At 42.5% G+C, this 12,537-nt stretch overlaps 1 long non-coding RNA gene across 1 annotated transcript in view; it reads right to left on the reverse strand.

The window, feature by feature from the left end:
* The window catches only part of LOC145801851 (uncharacterized), a 50,921-nt gene continuing 38,384 nt past the window's right edge, over positions 1–12,537 (reverse strand). Inside the window, exon 4 of the long non-coding RNA XR_014343514.1 lies at positions 1–187. This is a non-coding gene — a long non-coding RNA (uncharacterized LOC145801851). The remainder of the gene's footprint in view (positions 188–12,537) is intronic.

The raw sequence follows: 12,537 nt of genomic DNA on the forward strand, positions 1-12,537 counted from the left end.
CCACAGCCTGAGACAGCCAAACCCCACTTCACAGTAGCAATCACCATGTAAGCAGTAAAGCTGTTGGATGTTACCTAATGCAAAAAACTACAGGCACAACAGACATATAGCGGCTAAAACCAAAACCATCAATATTAGCAGCACCACTGTCGCAGAGCCAAACCAGTGAGCTATCTACCAGCAGCAACTGCAATCAAGGACAACAGCAGCAGCACCCCTTTCAATTATAACAATTAACATCTTATACTCTCAGTCATGTTGCAATGTGGCCCTTCTATTAGTTTAGTATTAAATTTTCTAATGAAAATTGTCATGTAACCCTTACATATGATATTTTTTATGACAAAAATATAATTTTCATTCAGTTTTTTCCCTTATCTTTTTTCATTGTATTTTCTTTCTATTATATTTTCTAAGCCCATCACCATCAATCATCCATTCTTTGCTACTCCTCCACCTTTTTCTTTCGGCCTCACTCCTTTCCCACTACACATGGCCACTACCCTCATTTTTTCTACAAACTTCATCAATTTTCCACCCACTCTCCACCACTATTCCCCGTTTCATTATTTGCTAGCCAACCTCGCCTAACACCACCTTCACTTATTTTCTACTCGCTTTCCACACGTTATCTGCACCCCATCATTTGACAGCTAACCCTCTTCACACCTTTGCAACCATGAAGGGGTGGTCGATGATGGTGGGTTTATAAAATATAGTTGAGATAGAAAATACTATAAAAATAAATAAATAAATTACATTTTACTTTTAAAAATGCCTCATGTAAGGGTCACATAACAAATTTTCGTTAAGAAATTTAACATTAAACTACGGAATGACCACATTGTAATATGATGTAAAGTAAATGAGTGCAAAGTGTAAATTACTCTAATTTTTGTTAACGAATATAACACCAAACTAACATAATGATTACATTGCAACTTGACAGATAGTGTAAAGGGTTACTATTACAAATGAAAAATAAGAAACTAAAGTGAGATCCAGTGTAATGTGCAAAAGTGTAAAGTGTAATCTTACCCAATTAAGTAATATGAAGTTAATAATAAGAATCAAAACAACTAGCAAGAAGGTATTTCAACTTGCAAAAATTTGGATGCATCATGACTTCATGGTAAAGCCCCAATTTTTTTTGAAAATGTGACATGTTTGGCATGCAACTGGGCATTTGATAGCACTCTAAAATATATCGTTAAAGTATTTTGATATAAAGAGATTAGATGGTTATTGGATTAGTTAACTCTCTATGATCTCCATAACTGAAGTAACAATATATATATATATATATATATATTATAAGGGTAAGCACACTATGTGTGTAATTGAAAAGATCATTAGTGTGTTATGATTAGTGAATTTGTATATCAATCTATCCAAGTCTCTCTGTATATCTACCTAGAACTGCTCTTGGGATATATAAAAGTAGTTATAAAGAAATAGTTATAAGGAATAATTTAGAAATAAGAAAAAACCACAGCATAAATACCAAGTCAAGCTTTTAAAAATATATTGCTTCTTGGGATTATCAATGGTATATGTGGTGAAGTGGTTTGAAAATACTCTTGGATCCTGAAGGACGTCACTGATCCTCTGATTGCCACCTGAAAAGGGATTAACACTCCGGTCGGGGGTGCCGGAATTAGTACTCCGACGGACAAATTAGTATATGTCTCACGTTTGCTTATGCCTTAAGTTTCTTGGGGTTTTCTCTTACATACCTTTCTTTGGCTGATGTTCCTCTATTTATATTCGCTTTTGGGCCTCAGGGTCGGGCCCACTCTTAATCCATCGTGTGATTGTTCACTCGGCCCCTTCTATCATATGCCAATTCCTACTCGGCTCCTCGCTCAACTAGTTCTATAGCTGATTAGGATATTCGGCATCTGGATCATACAAGACGGGACCGAATATAATATATATCCTGATTTTCTAAGTGTGTACTCAGCCTCTCTGCATCCCCTGATATTCGGCTCCCACAATTGCCCCCCAAACACCCCACTAACACCAGTTAATCGGCGTGTTTGGTTTTGAACTTGAAAAGTCAAAACAAAAATTCGGCGGTCAACCTCATGCCAACGCGAGTGTCGGAACGCACACGCTTTTTGGTCATCATTACAATTTCCCGCCCCTTCATACGCTTCCTTCATTTAATGTGAATACTCAAAGTTTCTGGTTCGCCTTTTAGTATAACATCTTCATTTCACGACTTTTTCAATTTCCTTCCGTTTCTCATTGTCTTCTCCGCTTCTTGTAAGTTCTCTTTTCCCCCATTTTGAATCTCATTTCCTTGTTTATTTTTAGTTTAGCATACTCCTTAAACTGGCTAGGATGGCCAAACACTTGAAAGATCTCCTTTCAGCGAATTGAGTCACTGGTTTTCGACGCCATTTTGCCATTCCCGACGACGTCCACCTGTCACTCGTGGCAGAGAGCACACTTGATATAGAGAGGACTGATGAGAGTACAATCATCTTTCCTGTCCTATCAATTGCTGAAGGTGGAGTCCGTTTCTCCCTTCACCCATTTCTTAGGGTCATCCTTTGCCATTGGGGTCTAATCCCTTCCCAACCTAATGCAAATTTTTACTGAATTATAATGGAAATTGTAGAGTTGAACCGACGCCTTAGGATCAATCTCAGTATCCCTGCTCTTCGGCATTACTATGCCTTGGCCAAGTCTTCTGGCCGGCAGGGGCGCTACTTTCTCAGGGCTAAGGACACCGACCATCATTTGGTGACTATGCTTGCTAGCTCTGGCAAGCGAGTTAACGATGTCATGGTCATTGTTCGAGGCAACTGGGAATTCGGCGAGGACGAAAATCGCCTAGATCCTGTGCCTAGACAAAAAGGCAAACTAGATAGCCGTATAGGTTCATACATGCATTTGCTATATATTTACTCGGCTCTCCTTTCATGCACTTATCGTTATGTGTATGCAGGAAACGATTTGAAGAAAGTTTTTGTTTCGACCGACGACGCCGTGCTTGCGAAAATCAAACTGCACTCCAGTTCTTCGGCCGTCCAAACCTCCAAAAGCAAGGGAGGGCAGCTCATATACTTCTTAGATACGAGCCGACTTATGCAACCTTTTCGGCTGCAGACAACATTTCGATTCCGAGAGCCGAACAGCAGTTCACTGCTCTTATCTTCCCCAGCTTCAAAAATCTCAGGCATATTGGTTTGGAAGCTTCTGACTCAGAGCAGGCGGAAGAACAAGTAATTGAGGAAGTTGCCGAACAACCTAATCAGTCCACTTTGGAAGCCGAAGTTGATGAGGCTCTGAACTTGGCTTTTGAGGAAGCCGGCCTTAATCAATCTGACCCTCCATCTACTTCAGGCCGAGGGGACGCCTCATTCGAAGACATTTTTACCGACTTAGGGGACCTTCCCAGCGCATACACTGAGAACATGGTTGGGAAGTCTCTAACGCAGCTGGCCAGAAGAAAAAATGCCGAACGTATGGCCACCCGGAGGAGGGCTGAGACTAACCGGTCCGAACCTCCCCCTGTTACCGTGGCTGAGTCTTCTCCGCCGGATATTGAGACGGAGCAGGTTGAAATGGCTCAGACGGAGCAAATTGAACAGTTGGATCAGGAGGCCGAGCAGAAGGGGAAAAAACGTCCAGCCGAGCGCGAAGCCGACCCTGAGGAAACACTTACCGATAGACGGCCGCGTTTAGAGGAGTCGGACTCAGTCGTGCCGCTCATTGCCCAACAGAGGAAAAAGAACGTGCCGATTGCGTCCGACGCGTCGGCTCTGAAAGATCTGGCTGTGACCTTGAGTATGGCTTCCTCAATTTCCCTGTCGGTTGACAGGGTGACTTTTTATGCGGAGCCATATCTGCTGTCAATAGCATTAGCCGCTCAATCGGCCATATTGGTACGTGACTTAACCTTATTTTCATTCTTCCGCCTATATGCATATAAACATATATTATTAATTAATTTTTAATTTTATTATTATTATTATTTATATTTTTTTTTCTAAACTCTGACTCCTTATTTTGCAGACGGTAGGCAGGATAGCCGAGATCGGCCGCCGCCAACATGATGCTATTGAGCAGATCGGCTTTTTGAAAGCCGAAATTGAGAATGAGAAGAGCAAAGCCGTGGAGGCCTCTCAAAGAGTCGAGTTTGAGGCGGCGAGAGCGGCGGATGAGCACGCAAAAGCCGACGTTGAGGCAAAAAAGGCAAAGAGTTCTGACCAGCTCAAATTAGCCGCCGAGGAGAGGGCAAACGCGAGCGAAGATGTGCTCAAGTTAGCGAAGAATGTGATTGCCAAACTGGAAGCCGACTTGGAAGAATCGAAGAAGGCGAAGGAAATAGCCGACTCCAAGATTTCCAAAGCGTTCCAAGCTGGGAAGGATGCCGCTTTGGAGAACTATGTGGCGGAAGTCTCCAAATTCAAGAATCGAGGCTTCAAACATGGCTGGCTCAAAGCCCTCACTGCCACTAATGTGACATTGGCCCAGCCGATTCCATACGAGCAGGTGGACGTTGAGTCGCTGGTGTTTGACTCCGAAGATTGACTAGGGTGACATTTTGATTTTTGTTAGGCATCTTCCATGCATGGTTCTTGTAAATTTTTGTTAGTAGATTTCTGTTAATTTAAGGTAATTTTCATGTATAAAATGACTACTATCTGTACTCAATTTATTAATGAAAATTTCCTTTGCTTTTCACTATTATCTGTACTCAATTTTTGTTATTAATGAAGATTTTTGCTTTTCACTACTTTGAGTAAAATGACTGCTGTCTGTTACGCGTGCTAGCTATCTATCCAATAGGATGTAGGATCATAAGATGAGTAAATTAAACATCCCACTAAATAGTTGCCGATTAGATAACTGCGTATCTTGGCAATTTAGCTGTCTTTCAATTTAGCCGAATGAATTCATGAATATGCCCTTGCCCCAGTTAAGGAATGAACTGGAATGCCGAATATCGGTGGCTCATGGAATGGCTACAGCACATGATTCTATCGGTGCAAGGCCTTGAGATTTGGCCGATTAGATTAGCGAATCCTTAGCTGCTAAGATTAACGAATTTGTCATTGCCCCAGTTAAGGAATGAACTGAAACGCCGAATATCGGTGGCTTATGGAATGGCTCGGGCACATGATCCTATCGGCACAAGGCCTTGAGATTTGGCCTATTAGATTAACGAATCCTTAGCCACTAAGATTAATGAATCTGCCATTGCCCCAGTTAAGAAATGAACTGGAACGCCGAATATCGGTGGTTCATGGAATGGCTGGGGCACATGAACCTATTGGCGCAAGGCCTTGAAATTTGGCCGATTATATTAGCGAATCCTTAGCCACTAAGATTAACGAATCTGCCCTTGCCCCAGTTAATGAACTGGAACGCCGAATATCGGTGGCTTATGAAATGGCTAGGGCACATGATCCTATCGGCGCAAGGCCTTGAAATTTGGCCGATTATATTAGCGAATCCTTAGCTGCTAAGATTAACGAATCTGCCCTTGCCCCAGTTAATAAACTGGAACGCCGAATATCGGTGGCTCATGGAATGGTTGGGGCACATGATCCTATTGGCGCAAGGCCTTGAGATTTGGCCGATTATATTAGCGAATCCTTAGCCGCTAAGATTAACGAATCTGCATTTGCCCCAGTTAATGAACTGGAACACCGAATATCGGTGGTTCATGGAATGCGAGCATTGATGAGATCGCCTCGGGAGTGCAGCCCCTGTAATAAATAAATTGGGTGGGGGCTACGTGCGCGAGGGTGCCATTATTGCTTTCAAATCCAACAAATTGAGAGAAGAAAAAAGAAGTGAGGACGACTGTAGATGGCAAGAAGACTGTTCTTCAATAACAGAGGGGAAAGTAGGACACTCGCAAAGCTGGACGCAGAGGTGAACCGGGGTGGCGAGTCTACGCGCATGGTGAGTAGAACGTCGACGGAGCGTGAGAAACGCCAATCCCCATGTCACCGAAGTAGGTCACCCACAAAGGAAAAACAGCAACGAGGTAACTCCCTTCATTTGAGAGGTGAAACCAGTGCGACACCGCGTCCGTTGAGTTTTTCAATGTTTGTTGGGAACAAACGGATGACGGAGGCCGATTCCATCATCCGCGACCCAAATGTAGCAGCCGTGTTTGCGCGACAGATTTTTCTGCCAGAAATTCAGCAGTCCATGGTCGGCCGGGCAGATTACGAAGTTTTCCAAGAAGGCGTTCATGGAGCAATAAAGGGTCTGTACACCTCCTATGAAATCGGCATGCGTCTACGTGCCGTACGAAGAGAGATAGAGCAAAGGGATGCTCGCATTCAGAGCTTGCAAGCCCATGCGGAGAAGGCCGAAAATAAGTTGAAGAAAACTAGCACCTCTGAGACTCATTCGGCGAGCCAAGTGAATCTGATTATCGATGAATCTAAAAAATAGGGTTGAGGGTTGGAACGAACGTATAACAAGAATTCTTGGAATTCTTTGGGTATTCTTGATTGGTGCTGAGTTAACTATAGTACAAATTCGTATCTCTTTGGTTAATAATATCCAAAAGGTTTATTGATCCCAAGGGGTACAGATCCATAATAGGCATATAGAAATTATTGTACGTCAAATAACAGCAAAAGTGTTGGTTTCAGAAGATGGAATGTCTAATGTTTTTTCACCCGGCGAGTAAATCGCCAAATTTTGGATCACGTGATCGCCAACCGAGATACAGCCAGCATGTTCGCAATTGAATCGGCGAAGGCTAGGTCTTACGAAAAAGGCTTTCACAAAGGCCAAAAAATCGGAATAGAAAAGACTAAAGAAAAACTAGCCGAGGAGGTCTGTCGATGCGAAAATCGCGGATTTAAGCATGGATGGACCAAGGCACTCTAGGCCACGGGCGTTGATCTAGCGTTACCCTTATATTAGAGTTATACTTTTCCGTTCGAGGCTTTCGAAGCCGAAAAGACTGATGACAAGGGCGCGTCGAATAATTTTGATGTGTTATTTTTTTAAGTGTAAAGCATGTACTTATGATCTATTGAATAAAACGTATTATTCTGGATGTCGATATGTTATTTCGATCAATGCTTGTAGATTAAGTTGTCTACTACTTCACGTTGATCACAACATCCACGAAGGAGCTCCGGATTCGGGGGCTTATTCGGCCCAAACGTGTCAACCACGAAGGGCGTTCCGAATTCAGAGGCTTCTTTGTGTTGGCCCAAACGTGTCATTCACAAAGGGCGCTCCGAATTCGGATACTTATTTGGCCTAAACGTCATTCACGTAGGGTGCTCCGAATTCGGAGACTTATTCGGCCCAAACGTGTCATTCACGTAAGGCGCAACGAATTCGGAGGCTTCTTTGGGTTGGCCCAAACGTCATTCGCGAAGGGTGCTCCGAATTCGGAGACTTATTCAGCCCAAATGTGTCATTCACGTAAGGTGCTCCGAATTTGAAGGCTTCTTTGTGTGGGCCCAAACGTCATTCGCGAAGGGCGCTCCGAATTCGGAGACTTATTCGCCCCAAACGTGTCATTTACAAATGGCGCTCCGAATTTGGAGGCTTCTTTGTGTTGGCCCAAACATCATTCGCGAAGGGTGCTCCAAATTCGGAGACTTATTTGGCCCAAACATGTCATTCATGAAGGGCACTCCGAATTCGGAGGCTTCTTTGTATTGGCCCAAACGTGTCATTCGCGAAGGGCGCTCCGAATTCGGAGACTTATTTGGCCCAAACATCATTCACATAGGGCGCTTCGAATTCAGAGACTTATTCGGTCCAAACGTGTCATTCGCGAATGGCGCTCCGAATTCGAAGACTTATTTGGCCCAAACGTCATTCACGTAGGGCGCTCGAAATTCGGAGACTTATTCGGCGCAAATGTATCATTCACGTAAAGCGTTTCAAATTCGGAGGCTTCTTTGTGTTGGCCCAAACGTCATTCGCGAAGGGCGCTTTGAATTCGGAGACTTATTCGGCCCAAACGTGTCATTCACGTAAGGCGCTCCGAATTTAGAGGCTTCTTTGTGTTGGCCCAAACGTCATTTGCGAAGGGCGCTTCGAATTCGAAGACTTATTCGGCTCAAACGTGTTATTCACGTTAGGCGCTCCGAATTCGGAGGCTTCTTTATGTTGGCCCAAAAGTCATTCGTAAAAGGCACTCCGAATTCGGAGACTTATTCGACCCAAACGTGTCATTCACGAAGGGCGTTCCGAATTCAGAGGCTTCTTTGTGTTAGCCCAAACGTCATTCGCGAAGGGCGCTCCGAATTCGGAGACTTATTTGGCCCAAGCGTGTCATTCACGAAGGGCGCTCTGAATTCGGAGGCCTTTTTGTGTTAGCCCAAACATTATTCGCGAAGGGCGCTTCGAATTCGGAGACATATTCAGCCCAAACGTGTTATTCACGAAGGGCGCTCCGAATTCGGAGGCTTTTGAAACCACCTTAAATTAACAACCACAACTCGCTGGGCAAGAGAACATTGTATTGAAAAAGGAAAGATATACACGGCGTAAAATCAAAACAAGTTATCGTGCCATACAAGGTGACTTAATGATGAAATTTGCGTAAGTGTGTGGAATTCCACGGTCGTAGCAAGCTTCTTCCATCCATGTCTTTGAGCCGATATGCCCATGTTCCTGCGATTGAGTCAATCTGATAGGGGCCGTCCCAGTTAGGAATTTTCCATCAGCCGAATTCCTCACAGCGGGAAGCAATTTCTTGAGGACCAATTCTCCTGGTGTATAACGGCGTAACTGAACACGTTGATTATACGACCTAGCGAGCTGTTGCTGATACTGTGCCATGGATCCAAGGGCTCGGTCTCGACGTTCTTTAATCAGAGTCAAGTCCAAGGCAAACATCATGTCATTTCGGTCCATGTCAAAAACCTTCGATTTCAAGGTTGGGAGGCCGATCTCCAGGGGGATGATTGCTTGGGTTCCGAAGCATAGCGCAAACAGCGTTTCCCCAGTGGATCGCCTCGGAGTAGTGCGATGGGCCCACAGCACACTAGGCAACTCTTTGACCCATCTGCCTTTAGCTTTCTCCAACCTCTTCTTGATGCCGTCCAAAATAACCTTATTGGTGGCCTCCACTTGACCATTGCTGTGGGGGTAAACCGGCGAGGAAAAGTAGGGCCGGATACCATAAGTGTTGCATAATTCTCGATACACGCCACAGTCAAACTGGGTACCGTTGTCGGAAACAAGTGATCGTCGTATGCCGAACCTTGTTATGATGTTTTTCCATACAAAACGCTTAACGTCGGAATCTCGAATATGAAATAGTGCCTCCGCCTCGACCCATTTTGTAAAATAATCCGTCGCAACAATTAGGAATCGCCTGTTGCCTGGGGCCCGTGGTAACGGTCCAACGATATCAAGCCCCCATTGAGCGAACGGGCAAAGATTAGTGATAGAATTTAACTCCTCGGCTAGCAGATGAGTTAAGAGGGAAAACTTCTGGCATTGACCACACTTCTTGACATAACACTCGGCATCGGTTTGCATGGTCAGCCAATAGTACCCCTACGATACAGCGCGATGAGCCAGAGAACGTCTGCCCGAATGGGCACCACAACTACCTTCATGTATTTCAGACAAAAGTTCCTCGACTTTATCTGGGTGAACACACTCTAAGTACGGCCTAGAGAGAGACTTTTTGTAGAGTTTCCCCTGCGGATCCAAATAGTATCGGAGGGCTCTATTTCGTAGTTTGTGTGCTTCTTTCTTATCCATCGGGAGCTACTCTGAAGATAGGAATGCAGCGATAAGGTCCATCAACTCAGACCCGGTTCGATAACGTTGACCTGAACTGATTTTGAAAAGGCTATGCTCGGCTCGGGGACGAACCCTACTTCGATTGTCCGCTTAATTTCTGAGTTGATAGCAGAGGCTAAGCAAGCCAGGGCGTCTGCATGCGTGTTTCGATCCCGGGTTATTTGATTCAGTTCACGGTGATCAAATTTTGCGAGTAAAGAATTCGCCGTTTTCATATAGGCTGCCATGCGGTCATTTTTGGCTGCATATTCCCCTTTCAACTGGTTGATTACTAGCTTTGAGCCATAGAAAATAAGTAGACACCGCGCATTGAGGTGAAGTGCATTTCGCAGGCCGGTCAATAGTGCTTCGTATTCGGCCTCATTGTTCGATGCGTCGAATCCCAATTTGACGGTCTGTTCGATTATTACCCCTTCAGGGGTCATGATTACTACGCCAGTCCCACTGCCACGCTGATTGGATGACACGTCGCAATACATCTGCCAAACGTCGCCAACATACATTCTCCAGTTAGGCTTAGTTTGCACTTGATCAAACTTAAAGTCGGCGAGGGATCCTGTGAATTCGGCTACAAAGGCCCCGTTTGGCAGAGCTGTGGAAAAGTGATTATAGATTATAGCTTACAACTGTGAACATACGCTGTTAAGCTGTTTGGTGCAGATTATAAATTTAAGCAGCAGAGTAGTGTTTGGTAGATAAGCTGTAAAATAGAAATTTTTTGTATAATTGTCCTTTTTGCCCTTATATGATATAAAAATGATAATTTTGTCATTTTTTTTAATTAACATAATTAGTATTAATTAGTATCAATTTATAGAAAAATTGATACATTTGATAAAAATGTAATGGCTTAATTAGTCTCAATTAATACTAAAATTATTAATTAGTATCAATTAATATTAATAATTTTTTTTCCTTGTTTCTTTTATTTATTTTTTCTTTTCTTAATTGATACATTTTCTCTTTTTTTTTTCCTTGTTTCTTTCTTTTCTTAATTAATATTAATAATTAGTATCAATTAATATTAATATTAATATTTTTTTTTCTTTTCTTAATTAGTCCCAATGATATAAAAATGTAATTTTTTTTTTCAATTAAAAATTGATACTTTTTTTTTTCTTTTATTATTAATGGCTTAATTTTTTTTTCTTAATAATTTTCTTTCCTTAAAAATTGATAAATTTCCTTGTTTCTTTTAATAATACTAAAAATGTAATGGCTTAATTAGTCTCAATTAATTCTAAAATGTAATGGCTTAATTAGTTTCAAATTATATTCATTTTAGTTTATAAATACATGAATATTAATTGATATTTTTTTAATTTATTAAAAATTGTTACAAATACCAATTAATATTTTTTTAATTTATTATTACAAAATTGTTACAAAATATACCAATTTATTAATATTTTATAATTTAATTTATTATCAATTAATGGCTTAATTAGTATCAATTAATACTAAAATTATTAATTAGTATAAATTAATATAAAATTTATTTCATTAATGGCTTAATAAAAAAATAGTATTAATTAATAAAAAATTTATTATTATTATTATTATTAAAAAAAACTGATAACCCCTCTTCTCCAGCAGCCCCGGCAGTGGGCACAGAGGCGACGGGGCGTTAGGGTTTGAGATCGCGACGGAGGAAGGGAGATCACGACGGCATGGAAGGGATCTGCTGCGATCGATCGCGATAAAGGACAGGGTGCTAGGGTTTCAGATCGCGATGCCGAAGAGAGATCTACTGCGATCACGATGGCTGTGGTTAGGGTTATCGATCGCGAGCTCTGGTTCGTCACCGTTCGATCGTCATGTCGTCGATGGCGAGCTCTGGTTCATTGATGGCGAGCTAGGGATTTGCCCTTCTGGTTTGTGAGAGAGAGAGAGAGAGAGAGAGAGAGAAAGAGAAAGAGAACCAGAAATCACCCCGTCGTCGGAAATCACCTCCATTTGCCGAAAATCGCCTTTTTGGCTCATGTGTGAGACAAAAAAATGAGTGTATTTTGGTTTATATACATGGCACACTTGTAATAATTTGAAATTGTGAGAGGCATTTTAGTCATTTTACCCCTCACATCTTAGCTGCGTGCTTAAACTGATTTTTGACTTATAAATTAAGCTTCTTCTCCCCCACTCAAAGAATAAGTTGATTTTTGACTTACAAAAAGTTATAATTTGTATTGTTAAGCTGAACCAAACACATCAAAATAGCTTAAATTAAGCTAAAAGCTGAAATAAGCTGGAAATAAGCCCTACCAAACAGGGCTAAAGTCGGCAAGCACTTCTTGCAACCATGACGAGAACAAGGATAAGCTTTTCTAATGGAAGGTAACGTGTTTCGGCGTCGACCATAGCTTTGCTCACATAGTAAACTGGTCGCTGCTCCCCAAGTTCTTCCCTTAACAGTACGGCACTAACTGCCTAGTCGAATACTGCTAGATACAAAATGAATGGATCGCCGGCCACAGGTGTTGCCAAGAGTGGTATTGATTAGAGATAAGACTTCAGGCCGTCCAGAGCGGCCTGGCACTCGGGAGTCTAATCAAATGCTCTGCCTTGCCGAAGTGTGTGGAAGAATTGTCAGCAGTGATCTGTGGAATGGCTGATGAACCTGTTGAGCGCGGTAGCCATCCCCATTAGCTTCTGAACCTCTTTGATTGACCAAAAGGACCTAAACTGTAGAATTACCGTGATTTGCCTCGAATTGGCTTCGATTCCGCGGTGATTAACGATGTAGCCAAGGAATTTCCTGGACCCGATGCCGAA

This window comes from Camellia sinensis, chromosome 11, assembly GCF_055761805.1.
Source record: "Camellia sinensis isolate YWXY chromosome 11, ASM5576180v1, whole genome shotgun sequence".
Classification (NCBI taxonomy): Eukaryota; Viridiplantae; Streptophyta; class Magnoliopsida; order Ericales; family Theaceae; genus Camellia; species Camellia sinensis.